This window comes from Scyliorhinus torazame, chromosome 5 (genome assembly GCF_047496885.1).
Source record: "Scyliorhinus torazame isolate Kashiwa2021f chromosome 5, sScyTor2.1, whole genome shotgun sequence".
Classification (NCBI taxonomy): domain Eukaryota; kingdom Metazoa; phylum Chordata; class Chondrichthyes; order Carcharhiniformes; family Scyliorhinidae; genus Scyliorhinus; species Scyliorhinus torazame.
Genome location: NC_092711.1, coordinates 316,690,745 through 316,709,884, shown reverse-complemented (window position 1 = coordinate 316,709,884; position 19,140 = coordinate 316,690,745).

The window sequence follows — 19,140 nt, the reverse complement described above, 5'->3', positions numbered from 1 at the left end:
ACAGCTGTTCTCGACGGACTCTGTTAGCACTGATAAATCTGAAAGAGTCACTCACCCCTCAGGTCTGTTCCAAAAGTCAAAAATGCTTTATTGATTACACCAGCGGGGAGCGAGTCTCGGCTAACCCCAAGCTCTCTCGACAGAACAAACGGAAACATCACCATGTATATACCCCTTCGGAAAAGTAACAGCCACTCCCCCTTATCTAAACCATGTCAGTGGCTGTTCCCATTGTCCTTCACCTTGTCCCCAATATCCTTAACTTTGTCAGTGGCGGGTCCCATTATCTGTATTCATGAGGATTGTCTGGTGAACCAGGATGCTCCTACTTTACAGGCTGTTTCTGTCTGACTCAGTGTGGATCTGTCCTTCCAAAAGAATGTGGTCAAGTTAGTTGACCACAACCCACCACGCTTTGCGCATGTTGTTTTAACCTAAGAACATACATTTGCTTCTTGATGCTTGCTACAAATATTAAACATATTTGGTATTTTTTACATATTAATTACGCAGGCGCCTTTGCCCGGGACATGCTCTCTAACAACTCCTTGCTGAATCCTATGGGGCTAGCCTACTTGAAAGTGCAATTAAATATATGGAAAGGTTAAGGTGAACGAGACAGAGGTTAGTAGAACGGGGACAGGAGCAATGTGCCAAATAACCACTTCAATGTTGTAATTGCTATGATTCTATCGCTCCTGAGAATTCCTTCACATAATTTTCAAAAGAATACTGGATCCCTATTTCAAGTTCCATAGTAATCTTTTTGGTTGAAGACGAGTTCATTCCTCCCAGAATTCAGTATTTTACCACCATGTGACTGTTGCAATTGCTGCCTCAAATCACCATGGGCATGTTTTACTGGGTTCATTTCACACTTGCCCAGCAGACTAGGACTGTTTTATTGGATTTATACTATGGTGACAAAATCTTCATATTTTTACATTGAAACATATGAAGATGTGGCAATGCTATCCAGTGCTATCTTGAGCTTTACCCTCAATGCCCATAGCCTCAAATTTCTTGCAGTCATATTTGTTGTGGATTTGTACAGATCGCCTGCCCTGGCATCAGTTCCTTTCTCTTCAGACTTCCCATCCCATTTCTTGTCTCAGCCATTCTCAGAACATGCCCAATATTGGTCCTCTTTATTTGTTCTCCTTGGGAAGGTCATGGGAAGATCTGACAGTTTTTTTTCAAGTCACAGAAGGTTTTGACAGAGCAAATAAGGAGAAATGGTTTCAAGTTTCGGGAAGATCAGGAGGGCCACGGATTTAAGATAATTAACAAAAAAGTTGGCAATCCTATTTTGAAAACTGAGAAAGAGGTGACAGAGTATCATTAAAATGCTGATAGATTGGGAAATGTTGCTGTAGCAAGGGCCATTTCATTCACATCTTGGTAAAATTACACTTAGCGCATCTGGGACAGGATTCTCTGCTTCACAACTCCGGGAAGGAGAATTGCGATCGGTCGGAGAATCATTTGTAATTGAAAAATCGGGGTTTGTGGTAGAGTGCTAACATTGCATTTGCCTTCCTGACTGCCAAATGAACATGCATGTTAACTTTAAGAGAATCCTGAACGAGGGTTCCTGACTCCTTTTGTGCTTCAGATTCCCAAAGCCTTTCCCCACTTAGGAAATAGCATATGCCTCTTTTCTTCCCACTGAAGTGCATAACCTCACACGTTTCCACATTGTATTCCATAAACCACTTCTTTGCCAGCTCCACTAACCTGTCCAAGTCTCTCTGTTTAGCACACTGGGCTAAATCGCTGGCTTTTAAAGCAGGCCAAGGCAGGCCAGCAGCACCGTTCAATTCCTGTACTAGCCTCCCCGAACAGGTGCCGGAATGCGGTGACTAGTAGCTTTTCACAGTAACTTCATTTCAAGCTTACTTGTGACAATAAGCAATTTTCATTTCATTTCATGGGCTCTTAGCTTATTTAGCAGCCTCCTGTACGGCACCTTGTCAAAGGCCTTCTGGAAATCCAAATAGATCATGTCCACTGGTTTTCCTTTGTCTAACTTATTCATTACCTCCTCAAAGAATTCCTACAGATTTTTCAGGCATGACCTCCCCTTGACAAAGCCATGCTGACTTATTCCTATTTGACCATGCACTTCCAAGTACTCTGCAATCTCATCCATAATAATGGACTCTAAAATCTTGCCAACAACTGAAGTCAGGCGAAACAGGGATGTTACATTAGTCAATTTCAAATCTTCTGGGACCTTCTCTGACTCCAAAGATTCCTGAACGATAACCACCATTACCTCCACAATCTCCTCAGCTTCAGAACCCTGGGATGTAGCCCATTCAGTCTTGGTCATTTATCCACCTTCAGACCTTTCAGCTTTCCCAGCACCTTCTCCTTCGTGAAGGCCGTTGCACTCACCTCTGCCGTCTGACTCTCTTCACTGGTATGTCACTGGTGTCTTCTACTGTGATGACTGATGCAAAGTATCTATTCAGTTCTTCTGCCATTTCTTTTTTCCTCAATGCTCACCTCTTTTTTTTCAGTGGTCCAATGTCCATTCTTGCCTCTCTATTACCTTTTATATATTGGAAAAAAAACTCTTGCAATCTTCTTTTATATTACTTTTATATTACCAGCTAGCTTACACATTTCATCTTCAACCCCCCCCCCCCCCCCCCGCCCCCGCCACCCCGCTATTGCTTTTTTACTTGTCCTCTGCTCACTTTTAAAGGCTTCCCAATTCTTTGGCTTCCCACTATTCTTCTCCACTTGGGATGTTTCTTCTTTTGCTTTTATGCTGTCCTTGACTTCCCTCGTCAGCCATGGTTGTTTCGTCCTTCCCTTATCATGTTTCCTCTTCCTTGGGACGAATTACCTCCTCAAAGAATTCCTACAGGGGCTGGTTTAGCACACGGTAAACCCCTGATAAACCAGGGGCTGGTTTAGCACAGGGCTAAATAGCTGGCTTTGAAAGCAGACCAAGGCAGGCCAGCAGCACGGTTCAATTCCCATAACAGGCTCCCCGAACAGGCGCTGTAGTGTGGCGACTAGGGGCTTTTCACAGTAACTTCATTTGAAGCCTACTTGTGACAATAAGTGATTTTCATTTCATTTCTGTTGCCCCTCTTGAATAATACCAAAATATCCTGCCATGGCCTTCCCTGCTAGGCTCTCATTCCAATCAACTCTGGCCATCTCTTCTCTCATGCCTTTGTTGTTACCTTTATTCAATTGTAATACCATTACATCTAATTCCAACTTCTCCCTCTCAAACTGCAGGGTAAATTCTATCAAATTGTGGTCATTGCCCCAAAGGGTTCCTTCACCTTAAGTTCCCGAATCAAGTCTGCCTCATTACACATCACCAAATCCAGAATTGCCTGTTCCCTAGTGGGTTCTGTCACAACCTGCTCTAAAATAACCATTTTGTAGACATTCCACAAATTCCTTTTCTTGGGATCCACTACCAACCTGATTTTCCCAGTCCACCTGCATATTGAAGTCCCCCATGATTATTGTAATATTGCCTTTTTTACATGCCTTTTCTATCTCCTGATTTATATTTTGCCCCACCTTCTGACTACTGCTAGGGGGCCTGTACATGACTGCCATCAGGTACTTTTTGCTTTGCAATTCCTCAACTCTACCCAGAGAGATTCTACATCTTCCAACCCGATATCTCTTCGTGCTATCGATTTTAGTTAATGTCTTATGAACAATGCAACCCCGCCCCCTTTGCCCATCTGCCTGTCCTTTCGATAGGACACATTTCCTTGGATATTTAGATCCCAGCTTTGATCCCCTTGAAGCCACGTCTCTGTGACGCCCACAACATCGTACCCGCCAATTTCAATATGCGCTAAAAGCTCATTTACCTTGTTTTGCATATTAAGCTCATTTTGGTACAATACCGTCAGTCGTGCATTGAAACCCCCCCCTCCTCCCCCCACCCCCCTCCCCCCCTCTCATAGTTGTTCCCTTATCTGCTCTGCCTGAAGATAGATTCCTGCTGCTTTCCAAACAATCTGTTCAATCACTTGTTCTGGAAACCTTGGGCGGAATTCTCTCCCCCCACGCCGGGTCGGAGGATCGCCGGGGCGGCGCGCAAATCCAGCCACGCCGCCCCGGCACCCGCATGCGATTCTCTCACCACCCCCCCAAACCGGCAGGACAAGAATCACGGCTGGCCGCTGGGAGAATCGCCGCTCGCTGTTTGTAACAGACGAGTGCCGATTCTCCAGCCCGGACCTGTTCCGATGGGACGGTCTTCAGTCCGGCGCGGGCCTAGCCCCTCAAGGTGAGGGCTCGGCCCCTCAAGATGCAGAGAATTCCGCACCTTTGGGGCGGTGCGATGCCGGACTGATTCGCGCCGTTTTTGGCGCCGGTCGCCGGACATCGTGCCGATTGCGTCCATAGGGCGGGATTCTCCGCAATCGGCGCGATGTCCGCCGACTGGCGCCAAAAACGGCGCGAATCAGTCTGTCATCGCGCCGCCCCAATTCTCCGCATCCTGAGGGGCTAGGCCCGCGCCGGACTGATTTCCGCCCCGCCAGCTGGCGGGAAAGGCCTTTGGTGCCCTGCCAGCTGCCACGGACATGACTTTGCTGGGAGATGCATGCGCGGGAGCGTCAGCGGCCGCTCGCGGCATCCCCCGCATGCGCAGTGGAGGGGGTCTCTTCCGCCTCCGACACAGTGGAGACCATGGCAAAGGCGGAAGGAAAAGAGTGCCCCCATGGCACAGTCCCGCCCACGGATCGGTGGGCCCCAATCGCGGGCCAGGCCACCGTGGAGGCACCCCCCGGTGCCAGATCACCCCGCGGCCCCCCCAGGACCCCGGAGCCCGCCCGCGCCGCCTTGTCCCGCCGGTAAGAGAGGTGGTTTGATTCTCGCCGGCGGGACAGGTATTCCAGCAGCGGGACTTCGGCCCATCGCGGCCGGAGAATCGCCGGGGGGGGGGCCCGCCAACCGGCGCGGCGCGATTCCCACCACTGCCAAATATCCGGTGCCGGAGAATTCAGCAACTGGCGGGGGCGGGATTCACGCCAGCCCCCGGCGATTCTCCGACCCGGCGGGGGGTCGGAGAATCCCACCCAATGTTTCTGCAAGGTATAATGGGCGTTATTCTCCCCCCCCCATGCCGGGTGGGAGGATCGCCGGGGCACCACACGAATCGCGCCACGCCGCCCCAGCCCCCGCACGTGATTCTCCCACCCCCCGGAACCCAGCGGCGCGCGACTCGCACCGGGCCACTTGGAGAACCGGCGAGCGGCGATTCTCCGGCCCGGATGGGCCGAGCGGCCACTACGACACGCCATCCACCCCTGGTCGCTGCCGGCGGGAACTCTGCGTGAACGCTTGGGGGGGGGGGCGGCCTGTGGGGGAGGGAAGGGGGGCTCCTTCACCAGGGTGGCCCCCGATGGGGTCTGGCCCGCGATCGGGGCCCACCGGTCGGCGGGCCGGCCTCTACCCCCCCCCCCGGGCTAACCTCCTTCCGCGCATGGCCCCAGAACACCGGCGCCATGTTGGTGAGGGGCTGGCGTGCGTAAGACGTTCCCCGCGCATGCCCAGGATGGCGCGGCCCAACTGCGCATGCGCAGGATCGGGTTGCCCCGACTGCGCATGCGCGGGTTGGCGCTGCGCCCATTTGGCACCGCGTAAGGACGCTGGAGCGGCGTGAATCTCTCCAGCGCCGTGCTGGCCCCCTGTGGGGGTCAGAGTAGGTCGTGCCCGGGCCCTGTTCGCGCCATCGTGAAACGCAACGGCGTTCACGGCGGCGCGAACACTTGGCCTCCATATCGGAGCATTGCCCCCATGGTCCTTCTTATGGAATTTGAAGTTTAAATATCCTTTTGGATGAAGGATTTTGACTGCCGCGTGTTTCGCTGGTCTCCAGATGGATTCCACGACAATTCGTTCCTCTTGACTGATAGACCGACGGACTCACGTGGCTCTTCAGTGAAGTTTCTATTGGCAGCAGGCCTTTCTGCAAACATTACAGCATCTTCAACTCATGTCCCTGCTGAATGTGCTTGGCCGAAATCCCTCTCGGTATCTCAGTTAATTACCAAAGCAGGTTGGAATTATAAAACGTTGCAATGTCAAATCACAGCTCAGTCAACCCTTCAAGTTGATTTCATTATTTTCTTCCACACTTCCTTTTTTAAAAATAAATTTAGAGTACCCAATTCATTTTTTCCAATTAAGGGGCAATTTAGCCTGGCCAATCCACCTCCCCTGCACATCTTTGGGTTGTGGGAGTGAAACCCACGCAGACACGGGGAGAAATTGCAAACTCCACACGGACAGTGACCCAGAGCCGGAATCGAACCTGGGACCTCGGCGCCGTGCGGCAGCAGGGCTAACCACGGCGCCTGACCACACTTCCTTTATCGGTTCCTGAATGTTTGAATATAACTCTGCTCTTTTTTTTTTAGAAAATATTTTATTGAAGCATTTGTAATTTTCACAATTTAACATATTGACATTTCTAAAACAACCATGCGGGCTGACGCACAGAATACCCCCTAAACTAACAACAAACAATAAACCAACGTCCCCCACTTCTCCCGCCCTATCCCCAAATACCCGTATACAAAATTCCTTGCCCTTATTTAACATTACCCTGCCTTCTGGTTTCCTCCCCCCGCTTTTCCCTTACCCCCTTGCTGCTGACGTTCAGTTTTTGTTGAAGAAATCGATGAACGGCTGCCGACTCCGGGCGAATCCCTGTATTGGTCCTCTCAGAGTGAACCTGATTTTCTCCAGACTGAGAAACCCTACCATATCGCTGACCCACACTCCTGACTTCGGAGGCTCTGAGTCCCTCCATCTCAGCAAGGTCCATCTCCGGGCCACCAGGGAGGAGAAGACCAGGGTATCGGCCTCCCTCCCCCCCCCCCCCCACTTTGCCCCCGGATCCTCCGACTCCCAAATATTGCCAATTCTGGACTCGGAGTTACCCTGCCTTCCAGGACTTCTGGCATAATATCCGCAAATCCCTGCCAGAATCCCCTCAGTTTCGGACATGCCCAAAACATATGAACATGGTTGGCCGGGCTACCCCCACACCGTCCACATCTGTCCTCCACCTCCTCGAAGAACTTACTCATCCGAGCTACCATCATGTGGGCCCTGTGGACTACGTTGAACTGACTCAAGCTAAGTCCAGCACAAGATGAGAGTGCATTTACCCTTTTCAAGGCTTCTTCTCACAGTTCAGTTTTCAGCTCCCCTCCTAGCTCCTCTTCCCACTCCCTCTTCACCTCTCTGATAGGGATGCCCAGGATGGCGCGGCCCAACTGCGCATGCGCAGGATTGGGCTGCCCCGACTGCACATGCGTGGGTTGGCGCAGCGCCCATTTGGCACCGCGTAAGGATGCTGGAGCCCTTCCCACTCTAACAATTCACTGTATATCTCTGACACCTTCCCACCTATAACTCTGCTCTTTAAGAAGTCTTACAACACCAGGTTAAAGTCCAACAGGTTTGTTTCAAACACAAGCTTTCGGAGCGCTGCTCCTTCCTCAGGTGAATGAAGAGGTATGTTCCAGAAACATATAAAAAACAAATTCAAAGATGCCAGACAATGCTTGGAATGCGACCATTAGCAGGTGATTAAATCTTTACAGATCCAGAGATGGGGTAACCCCAGGTTAAAGAGGTGTGAATTGTGTCAAGCCAGGACAGTTGGTAGGATTTCGCAGGCCAGATGGTGGGGGGTGAATGTAATGCGACATGAATCCCAGGTCCCGGTTGAGGACGTACTCATGTGTGCGGAACTTGGCTATAGGTTTCTGCTCGCCGATTCTGCGTTGTCACGCGTCCTGAAGGCCGCCTTGGAGAACGCTTACCTGGAGATCAGAGGCTGAATGCCCGTGACTGCTGAAGTGTTCCCCGACTGGAAGGGAACATTCCTGCCTGGTGATTGTCGCGCGATGTCCGTTCATTCGTGTCGCAGCGTCTGCATGGTCTCGCCAGTGCTCCGAAAGCTAGTAGTTTGAAACAAACCTGTTGGACTTTAACCTGGTGTCGAACTTCTTACTGTGCTCACCCCAGTCCAACGTCGGCATCTCCACATCATCTGCTCTTTAAGCAACTTATCAACCTTGTTTAAACTGTGGATTGCCACCGAGAATTCCTGACTCTGAGCATCCTGGGCAAAGATTTTAAAAGCAAAAATACTGCAGATGCTGAAAATCCGAAATGAAAACAGGAACTGCTGGAAAAACTCAGCTGGTCTGGCAGCATCTGTGGAGCGAAAATCAGAGAGAGATAGATGGATGGATGGATGGATGACTGGATGGATTGTTCAACAAACAGAAAAAGAGGGACAGAGATGGAAGGGCAGGGAGCGAGGGCCGGAGTGAGCAGGACAGAGAGTGAGGAAGGGGCAGAATGGAAGGAACAGGGAGAGTGGGAAAGAAAACATTCTTTGGAACAGAACAGGCTTGTGGTAGTGTGTATTGGGGGTCATGTGGGACTGGAAGCCCTAATGTCATTGGCTGACAGATCCCGGGTCCTGGTTGGCCGTTGACCTCATGCTCCGCCCTGAAGGCGAAGTATAAGAAGCCGGTGCCTTCCCCCGCAGGCCAGTTTACTATCGCGCTGCTGGGGAACAGACACGCTTAATAAAGCCTCATCGACTTCACTCTATTCGTCTCACGGAGTCTTTGTGCGCCACAATTTATTAAGCGTGCCTAAAAAGGACTATGGAGCTCAGGATCATTCCAGAATGCCTGAGGATCAGCCCCCACGCAGTGAAATGCGGCAGCAGCCTTCAAACACTGGCAGACTTGCTTCGAGGCCTACATCAGATCGACCACAGGCCGAGTCTCAGACGAACAAAAACTGCAGGTCCTGCACTCGAGGGTGAGCACGGAGATTTTCACCCTCATTGAAGACACCGACGATTTCCAGACGGCGTTCACAGCACTGAGAAGTCTCTACGTTCGCCCAGTTAACCAAATCTACGCTCGCTACCAGCTCGCGACAAGACGGCAAGCTCCCGGAGAATTGATGGACGAGTTCTACGCCGCGCTGCTGATTTTGGGAAGAGCCTGCAGCTGCCTGTCGGTGAATGCAAACGAACATACGGACATGTTAATGCGCGACGCTTTTGTGGCAGGTATGCAATCCTCCCAAATCCGCCAAAGACTTCTAGAAAAAGAGTCGCTAGGACTCTCAGAGGCACGGGCCCTCGCAGCCTCCCTGGACGTAGCCGCGCGTAATACCCGCGCCTACGGCCCCGACCGCGCGGCAGGCCATTGGGCCCCGTACGTACCCGCCGCGGCAAACCCCCTACCCCCCCCCCAGACACCCCACAGGCTTGCGCAGTCCAAACGCCGAGTCGCACCGGGGGCGCCCGCTGTTATTTCTGCGGCCAGGCGAAGCACCCCCGACAACGCTGTCCGGCCCGCGCAGCCATCAGCAAAAGCTGCGGGAAAAAGGGCCACTATGCGGTGGTGTGCCGATCCCGCGAGGTCGCCGCCGTCCCGGGGCCACAGGGAGCCCTACAGGCAGTCTATGCCTCCCAACCCCCCCAGCACGCCATGTGCGACCCGCAGACGCCGCCATTTTGGGTCCCGACCACCGCGGCCCCGGGAGAACTGGGAGCCCTGCACGCCGCCTACGCCCCCCAACCCCCCTCCCCGCAGTCCATGTACGACCCGCCGCCGGCGCTCCCGATTTGGGTGCCGGCCAACACTCTCCACGGAGAGAAAGGGGTTTTTCGCATCCCGAACGCCACCCTCACCCCTGTCCCGCGCCCCACGCCTGACCCGCCGGCGCCACTTACCTGGACCCCGACCACCGCTGTCCCCGGCGAGGGAGCTCCGCACGGTCCCAGCGCTCGCGGCCCCACGACTGACCCGCCGGCGCCGCTGACCTGGGCCCTCACCCCCGTCCCGCGCCGCACGCCTGACCCGCCGGCGCCACCTACCTGGACCCCGACCACCGCTGTCCCCGGCGAGGGAGCTCCGCACGGTCCCAGCGCTCGCGGCCGCACGCCTGACCCGCCGGCGCCACCTACCTGGACCCCGACCACCGCTGTCCCCGGCGAGGGAGCTCCGCGCGGTCCCAGCGCTCACGGCCCCACGACTGACCCGCCGGCGCCGCCGACCTGGGCCCCGACCACCGCTGTCCCCGGCGAGGGAGCTCCGCACGGTCCCAGCACTCGCGGCCCCATGACTGACCCGCCGGCGCCGCTGACCTGGGCCCTCACCCCCGTCCCGCGCCCCACGCCTGACCCGCCAGCCTGGGCCCCGACCACCCCTGTCCCCGGCGAGGGAGCTCCGTACGGTCCCAGCGCTCGCGGCCCCACGACTGACCCGCCGGCGCCGCCGACCTGGGCCCCGACCACCGCTGTCCCCGGCGAGGGAGCTCCGCGCGGTCCTAGCGCCCGCGGCCCTGGCGCTCGCAGTGAAGGAACTCCGCGCGGTCCTAGCGCCCGCGGCCCTGGCGCTCGCAATGCAGGAACTCCGCGCGGTCCTAGCGCTCCCCAGACCCCCCAGCACACCATGTGCGACCCGCAGACGCCGCCATTTTGGGTCCCGACCACCACGAGGGGAGGAGGGGCGCCGCCATCTTGGACCTCCCCCGACCTGTACGACGCATGGGGGCGGCCATTTTGTCCACCCCCGACGCCATCTTGTGACCCCTCAGCCACGTGCGATGTATGGGGGTGGCCATTTTGTCCATCCCCGACGCCATCTTGGACGGCAACAACGGACCCCACCCCACTACTACAACCACGGCTCGCTTCGGTTACGCTCGATCAGGCTCGGCCCCGGACTCTCCAGACGACGACGACAACGGTCCTAATTAACGGCCACGAGACGCCATGCCTAGTCGACTCCGGGAGCACGGAAAGTTTTATACATCCCGACACGGTAAGACGCTGTTCCTTAACTACCTACCCCAGCGCACAAAAGATTTGCCTAGCTGCAGGATCCCACACCGTACAGATCCAGGGATTCTGCATAGTTACCCTTACGGTGCAGGGGAGGGAATTCAAAAACTACAAACTTAACGTCCTTCCCCAACTCTGTGCCCCCACCTTGCTGGGCTTAGATTTTCAATGTAACCTACAGAGCCTTACGTTTAAATTCGGCGGCCCCATACCCCCACTCACTATCTGCGGCCTCGCCACCCTCAAGGTGCAACCCCCGTCCTTGTTTGCGAACCTCACCCCGGATTGCAAACCCGTCGCCACTAGGAGCAGACGGTACAGCGCCCAGGACCGGACCTTCATTCGCTCCGAAGTCCAGCGGCTACTAAAGGAGGGCATAATCCAGGCCAGCAATAGTCTCTGGAGAGCGCAGGTGGTAGTAGTGAAGACAGGGGAGAAACAAAGGATGGTCATTGACTATAGCCAGACCATCAACAGGTACACACAACTAGACGCGTACCCTCTCCCCCGCATATCCGACATGGTCAATCGGATTGCCCAATATAAAGTCTTCTCCACCGTGGACCTCAAGTCCGCCTACCATCAGCTCCCCATCCGCCCAAGTGACCGCAAGTACACAGCCTTCGAGGCAGACGGGCGATTATACCATTTCCAACGGGTCCCTTTTGGCGTCACAAACGGGGTCTCGGTCTTCCAACGGGAGATGGAGCGAATGGTTGATCAACATGGGTTACGGGCCACGTTCCCGTACCTCGACAATGTAACCATCTGCGGCCACGATCAGCAGGACCACGACGCCAACCTCCAAAAATTCCTCCAGACCGCCAAAGCCTTGAACCTCACGTACAACGAGGACAAGTGCGTTTTTAGCACCGATCGGCTAGCCATTCTGGGCTACATAGTGCGCAATGGGATAATAGGCCCCGACCCTGAACGTATGCGCGCACTCATGGAATTTCCCCTCCCGCACTGCCCAAAAGCCCTGAAACGCTGCCTGGGGTTCTTTTCGTACTACGCCCAGTGGGTCCCCCAGTACGCAGACAAGGCCCGCCCCCTAATACAGACCACGACTTTCCCTCTGTCGACAGAGGCTTGCCAGGCCTTCAGCTGCATCAAAGCGGACATCGCAAAGGCCACGATGCGCGCCATCGACGAGTCCCTCCCCTTCCAGGTCGAGAGCGACGCCTCTGACGTAGCTCTAGCGGCTACCCTTAACCAAGCGGGCAGACCCGTGGCCTTCTTCTCCCGAACCCTCCACGCCTCAGAAATCCGCCACTCCTCAGTGGAAAAGGAAGCCCAAGCCATAGTGGAAGCTGTGTGACATTGGAGGCATTACCTGGCCGGCAGGAGATTCACTCTCCTCACTGACCAACGGTCGGTAGCCTTCATGTTCGATAATGCACAGCGGGGCAAGATCAAGAACGACAAGATCTTGCGGTGGAGAATCGAACTCTCCACCTTCAACTATGAGATCTGTACCGGCCCGGAAAGCTGAACGAGCCGTCCGATGCCCTATCCCGCGGCACATGTGCCAACGCACAAATTGACCACCTCCAAGCCCTCCACAAGGACCTCTGCCACCCGGGGGTCACTCGGTTTTACCACTTCATCAAGTCCCGCAATCTCCCCTACTCCTTAGAGGAGGTCCGTACAGTCATAAGAGACTGCCACATCTGCGCAGAATGCAAACCGCATTTTTTCAGGCCAGATGGAGCGCACCTGATTAAGGCTTCCCGCCCCTTTGAATGCCTCAGTCTCGATTTCAAAGGGCCCCTCCCCTCCACCGACCGCAACGCGTATTTCCTTAATGTAGTGGACGAATACTCCCGCTTCCCTTTTGCCATTCCCTGCTCCGACATGACCGCGGCCACAGTCATTAAAGCCCTGAACAGCATATTCACGCTGTTCGGTTACCCCGCATACGTCCACAGCGACAGGGTGTCCTCTTTCATGAGTGACGAGCTGCGCCAGTTCCTGCTCAGCAAGGGCATAGCTTCAAGCAGGACGACCAGCTACAACCCCCAGGGGAACGGGCAAGTAGAAAGGGAGAACGGCACGGTCTGGAAGGCCGTCCTACTGGCCCTAAGGTCCAGGGATCTCCCAGTTTCACGGTGGCAGGAGGTCCTCCCGGACGCTCTCCATTCCATCCGGTCGTTATTATGTACAAGCACTAATCAAACGCCTCACGAGCGTCTCCTTGTCTTCCCTAGGAGGTCCTCCTCTGGAACGTCGCTGCCGACCTGGCTGGCGGCCCCAGGACCCATCCTGCTCCGAAAGCACGTGCGGGCACATAAGGCGGACCCGTTGGTCGAAAGGGTTCACCTCCTCCACGCAAACCCCCAGTACGCCTACGTGGAGTACCCCGACGGCCGACAGGACCCGGTCTCCCTGCGGGATCTGGCGCCCGCCGGCACCACGCACACCCCCCCGACACCATCAACCCAACCGCCCCCCTTCCTGCCACCGCCGCACCCCGCGACCGCCCCCTTCCCAGGAGGATCAGTCCCCCTCCCCTTTGCACCGACAGCTGAAACCGTGCGGCTCCCGGAGGCGACAACACTGGTACAAGCACCACCACCACCGCCGGGGCCGAGGCGATCGACACGGACGACCAGACCGCCCGACCGACTCGTGGCGTCGATGTAAAACAAAGATGGACTGTCCAATGAACATTTTGTTTTTCCTATACCCTCTGTAAATAGTTGTAACAGGACGATCCTGTCCAATACTGTACTACCATGTAACTGTTCTATCCTCCCAGGACCAGCCCTGTAAACCCTTACCACCATACGAAGCATCACCCCGCCGGGTTCATTTTTGACAAGGGGTGAATGTGGTAGTATGTATTGGGGGTCATGTGGGACTGGAAGCCCTAATGTCATTGGCTGACAGATCCCGGGTCCTGGTTGGCCGTTGACCTCATGCTCCGCCCTGAAGGCGAAGTATAAGAAGCCGGTGCCTTCCCCCACAGGCCAGTTTACTATCGCGCTGCTGGGGAACAGACACGCTTAATAAAGCCTCATCGACTTCACTATATTCGTCTCACGGAGTCTTTGTGCGCCACAAGGCTGAAGACAGATTTGATTGAAATGTACAAGGTTATCAGGGCCTTGGATGGGAGGACCCATTCCCCTTAGCAGAGATGCCAGTGACTAAGAGGCAGAGATATTAAGTGATTGGAAGAAGCTTTGGTGTTTCAGCCAAATTTTTCTTTAATTATTTTACTTGGTTACCGAAAATGTACAACACAGAAACTGGCCATTCAGCGCATCTGGGGCGAAATTCTCCGGAAACGGTGCGATGTCCGGCGACTGGCACCCAAAACTGCGCAAATCAGACGGGCATCGCGCCGCCCCAAAAGTGCGAAATGCTCCGCATCTTTGGGGGCCGAGCCCCAACATTGAGGGGCTAGGTCGGCGCCGGACGAATTTCCGCCCCGCCAGCTGGCGGAAAAGGCCTTTGTTGCCCCGCCAGCTGGCGCGGAAATGACATCTCCGGGCGGCGCATGCGCGGGAGCGTCAGCGGCCGCTGACAGCTTCCCACGCATGCGCAGTGGAGGGAGTCTCTTCTGCCTCCGCCATGGTGGAGACCGTGGCGGAGGCGGAAGGGAAAGAGTGCCCCCACGGCACAGGCCCGCCTGCGGATCGGTGGGCCCCGATCGCGGGCCAGGCCACCGTGGGGGAACCCCCCGGGCCAGATCGCCCCGCGCCCCCCCCAGGACCCCAGAGCCCGCCAGCGCCGCCTTGTCCCGCCGGTAAGGTAGGTGGTTTAATTTACGCCAGCGGGACAGGCATTTTAGCGGCGGGACTTCGGCCCATCCGAAGGGGGTCGGACTCAATTAGTGCCAGGGGCTTAGACGGGGCAGAGTTTGTAAGGAGCATCCAGGAGGGCTTCTTAAAACAATATGTAGACAGTCCAACTAGGGAAGGGGTGGTACTGGACCTGGTATTGGGGAATGAGCCCGGCCAGGTGGTAGATGTTTCAGTAGGGGAGCATTTCGGTAACAGTGACCACAATTCAGTAAGTTTTAAAGTACTGGTGGACAAGGATAAGAGTGGTCCGAGGATGAATGTGCTAAATTGGGGGAAGGCTAATTATAACAACATTAGGCGGGAACTGAAGAACATAGATTGGGGGTGGATGTTTGAGGGCAAATCAACATCTGACATGTGGGAGGCTTTCAAGTGTCAGTTGAAAGGAATTCAGGACTGGCATGTTCCTGTGAGGAAGAAGGATAAATACGGCAATTTTCGGGAACCTTGGATGACGAGAGATATTGTAGGCCTCGTCAAAAAGAAAAAGGAGGCATTTGTCAGGGCTAAAAGGCTGGGAACAGACGAAGCCTGCGTGGAATATAAGGAAAGTAGGAAGGAACTTAAGCAAGGAGTCAGGAGGGCTAGAAGGGGTCACGAAAAGTCATTGGCAAATAGGGTTAAAGAAAATCCCAAGGCTTTTTACACATACATAAAAAGCAAGAGGGTAGCCAGGGAAAGGGTTGGCCCACTGAAGGATAGGCAAGGGAATCTATGTGTGGAGCCAGAGGAAATGGGCGAGGTACTAAATGAATACTTTGCATCAGTATTCACCAAAGAGAAGAAATTGGTAGATGTTGAGTCTGGAGAAGGGTATGTAGATAGCCTGGGTCACATTGAGATCCAAAAAGACGAGGTGTTGGGTGTCTTAAAAAATATTGAGGTAGATAAGTCCCCAGGGCCTGATGGGATCTACCCCAGAATACTGAAGGAGGCTGGAGAGGAAATTGCTGAGGCCTTGACAGAAATCTTTGGATCCTCGCTGTCTTCAGGGGATGTCCCGGAGGACTGGAGAATAGCCAATGTTGTTCCTCTGTTTAAGAAGGGTAGCAAGGATAATCCCGGGAACTACAGGTCGGTGAGCCTTACTTCAGTGGTAGGGAAATTACTGGAAAGAATTCTTCGAGACAGGATCTACTCCCATTTGGAAGCAAATGGACGTATTAGTGAGAGGCAGCACGGTTTTGTGAAGGGGAGGTCGTGTCTCACTAACTTGATAGAGTTTTTCGAGGAGGTCACTAAGATGATTGATGCAGGTAGGGCAATGGATGTTGTCTATATGGACTTCAGTAAGGCCTTTGACAAGCTCCCTCATGGTAGACTAGTACAAAAGATGAAGTCACACGGGATCAGGGGTGAGCTGGCAAGGTGGATACAGAACTGGCTAGGCCAGAGAAGGCAGAGAGTATCAATGGAAGGATGCTTTTCTAATTGGAGGGCTGTGACCAGTGGTGTTCCACAGAGATCAGTGCTGGGACCTTTGCTCTTTGTAGTATATATAAATGATTTGGAGGAAAATGTAACTGGTCTGATTAGTAAGTTTGCAGACGACACAAAGGTTGGTGGAATTGCCGATAGCGATGAGGATTGTCGGAGGATACAGCAGGATTTAGATTGTTTGGAGACTTGGGCGGAGAGATGGCAGATGGAGTTTAATCCGGACAAATGTGAGGTAATGCATTTTGGAAGGTCTAATGTAGGTAGGGAATATACAGTGAATGGTAGAACCCTCAAGAGTATTGAAAGTCAAAGAGATCTAGGAGTACAGGTCCACAGGTCATTGAAAGGGGCAACGCAGGTGGAGAAGGTAGTCAAGAAGGCATACGGCATGCTTGCCTTCATTGGCCGGGGCATTGAGTATAAGAATTGGCAAGTCATGTTGCAGCTGTATAGAACCTTAGTTAGGCCACACTTGGAGTATAGTGTTCAATTCTGGTCGCCACACTACCAGAAGGATGTGAAGGCTTTAGAGAGGGTGCAGAAGAGATTTACCAGAATGTTGCCTGGTATGGAGGGCATTAGCTATGAGGAGCGGTTGAATAAACTCGGTTTGTTCTCACTGGAACGAAGGAGGTTGAGGGGAGACCTGAGAGAGGTATACAAAATTATGAGGGGCATAGACAGAGTGGATAGTCAGAGGCTTTTCCCCAGGGTAGAGGGGTCAATTACTAGGGGGCATAGGTTTAAGGTGAGAGGGGCAAGGTTTAGAGTAGATGTACGAGACAAGTTTTTTACGCAGAGGGTAGTGGGTGCCTGGAACTCGCTACCGGAGGAGGTGGTGGAAGCAGGGACGATAGTGACATTTAAGGGGCATCTTGACAAATACATGAATAGGATGGGAATAGAGGGATACGGACCCAGGAAGTGTAGAAGATTGTAGTTTAGTCGGGCAGCATGGTCGGCATGGGCTTGGAGGGCCGAAGGGCCTGTTCCTGTGCTGTACATTTCTTTGTTGTTCTTTGTTCTAATCTCGCCCCTGGTTTCTGTTGCTGTTTCTGATCCATAAGAATCCCGCTTTATCTCACCTTTTTGATTTCGCATTTCTTTCACCCTCTTTTTCTTATCTCACTTAATGTACCTATGCAAATGGGCTTCACCATCTCATCATTCTCTGAGTAGAGAATTCCTCCCAAATTCTTTATCAGTGACAATCTTATAGTTGTGCACTCCCTCAAGTAAAGATATTTGTGATGGAATACTCTCAACTCGCCTGGATGAGTTCAGCTCCAATAACACTCAAGAAGCTCTATACCATCCAGCGTGGCATCAAGAAGCCCTTGCAAAACAAGAGTCAATGGGATTCTGGGGGGGAAATTCTCTGCTGGCATAAAGGATGATGGTTGTGGTTGTTGGAGGTCAGTTGTCTCAGATCCAGAACATCGCTGCAGGAGTTCCTCAGTCTAATGTCCTAAGTGCAACCACCTTCATCAATGACCTTCCTTCCATCATAAGGTCAGAAGTGGGGATGTCCCCGAATATTTGCATAACGCTTAGTACCATTCATTACTCCTCAGATACTGAAGTAGTCCAGTTCCATGTCCAAGTGAGCAAGACATGGAAAATATCTAGGGTTGGGCTGAAAAGTGGCAAGTACCATTCGAGCCACATAAGTACCAGGCAATGATCAGCTCCAACAAGAAAGACTTCAACCTGTCCACAATCTACAAGGCACAAGTCAGGAGTGTAATGGAATACTCTCATACCTACCAAGATGGCGCCAGAGCGAGGCGACTCTCTGTGAGCTCTCCCCAACAGATCCACTTTTTACTTAACTTATACTCATTCTAATCTTTTAAAATTTAATTCTAGGGCTAACATTATTACTAACCTATCTCTTTTATCTTTCCTTGCAGGCTTGAACATCCTCCGAGGCCCGTGGAGACCTTTTGACACAATCCGAACTGACCTCCACGACCTGGAAGTGGATTGGGCCAAAACCGGAAGTGAAGCCCCAACCTCGATTTAGAGCCGACCCGGACCTCGGTGCTCCCAACCCGGCTTAATAACCGACACCAGCCCCAGGATCACCCGGCCCAGTCCCCGGAGCTCCAGACCCGACCCCCGATGATGAGACCCAGCCCAACTCGACCCCAAAAGATCCGCCCAGCGAACCGACCCGGAGAGGCCCGCCCAAAACCCGACCTACTTGGTGATGGAAGAAAGAAAAATCCACGTGGAGGCCCGACCAGGCCTACTTCAAGGCCTGACCCCAGGAGCCCCCAGGGAGGGAAAAGACCACGGGACCCAGCCCAACCTGCCTCAGGAAGCCCCTGCCCATGCCCCAGGATCCCCGAAATATCAGAGACCCCGCGTGAAAGACCCAAACACGCTGCAAGGTATTCACGTGCCCACAGAACGCCGGGACCCATCTGGATCGCAAACTCGCCCCCCTAGCAACCCCTTTACCTCAACCAGCACCCGGGGCCCTGCCAGACACGACTCTGGAAACGTAACCAATGCCCTGGTCCCCGCCAGCGCCCTGGACCCTGCTAGACGCAACCACCTATCTTCCACAAGGGCTGACGTCTCCCATCGGAACCCAGCACCATCCAGCTGCAGCCGCCGACCGAGGAAGCGAGGGAAATGTGGCGTCTGCAGGTTAGACTGAAGCAATGCGGTTTCAAGACCCCTCTCACCAGCATACTCCTGGCAAACATCCAAGCGATCGAAAACAAGCTGGATGAACTTAACGCCAGGCTTACTTCTCAGAGGGAAGTAAGAGACTGCTGTGTGCTCTGTTTCACAGAGATATGGCTCACCCCCACATCACCGGACTGTGCCACACAACCTGAAGGCTTCTCAATTCACCGGGCGGACCGCACGGCATCATCAGGCAAAGCGAAGGGGGGAGGGGTTTGCCTCCTCATCAACTCCTCCTGGTGCTTGGATGTGTCGACCCTGGCGACCTACTACTCCCAGACCTGGAATACCTGACAGTGA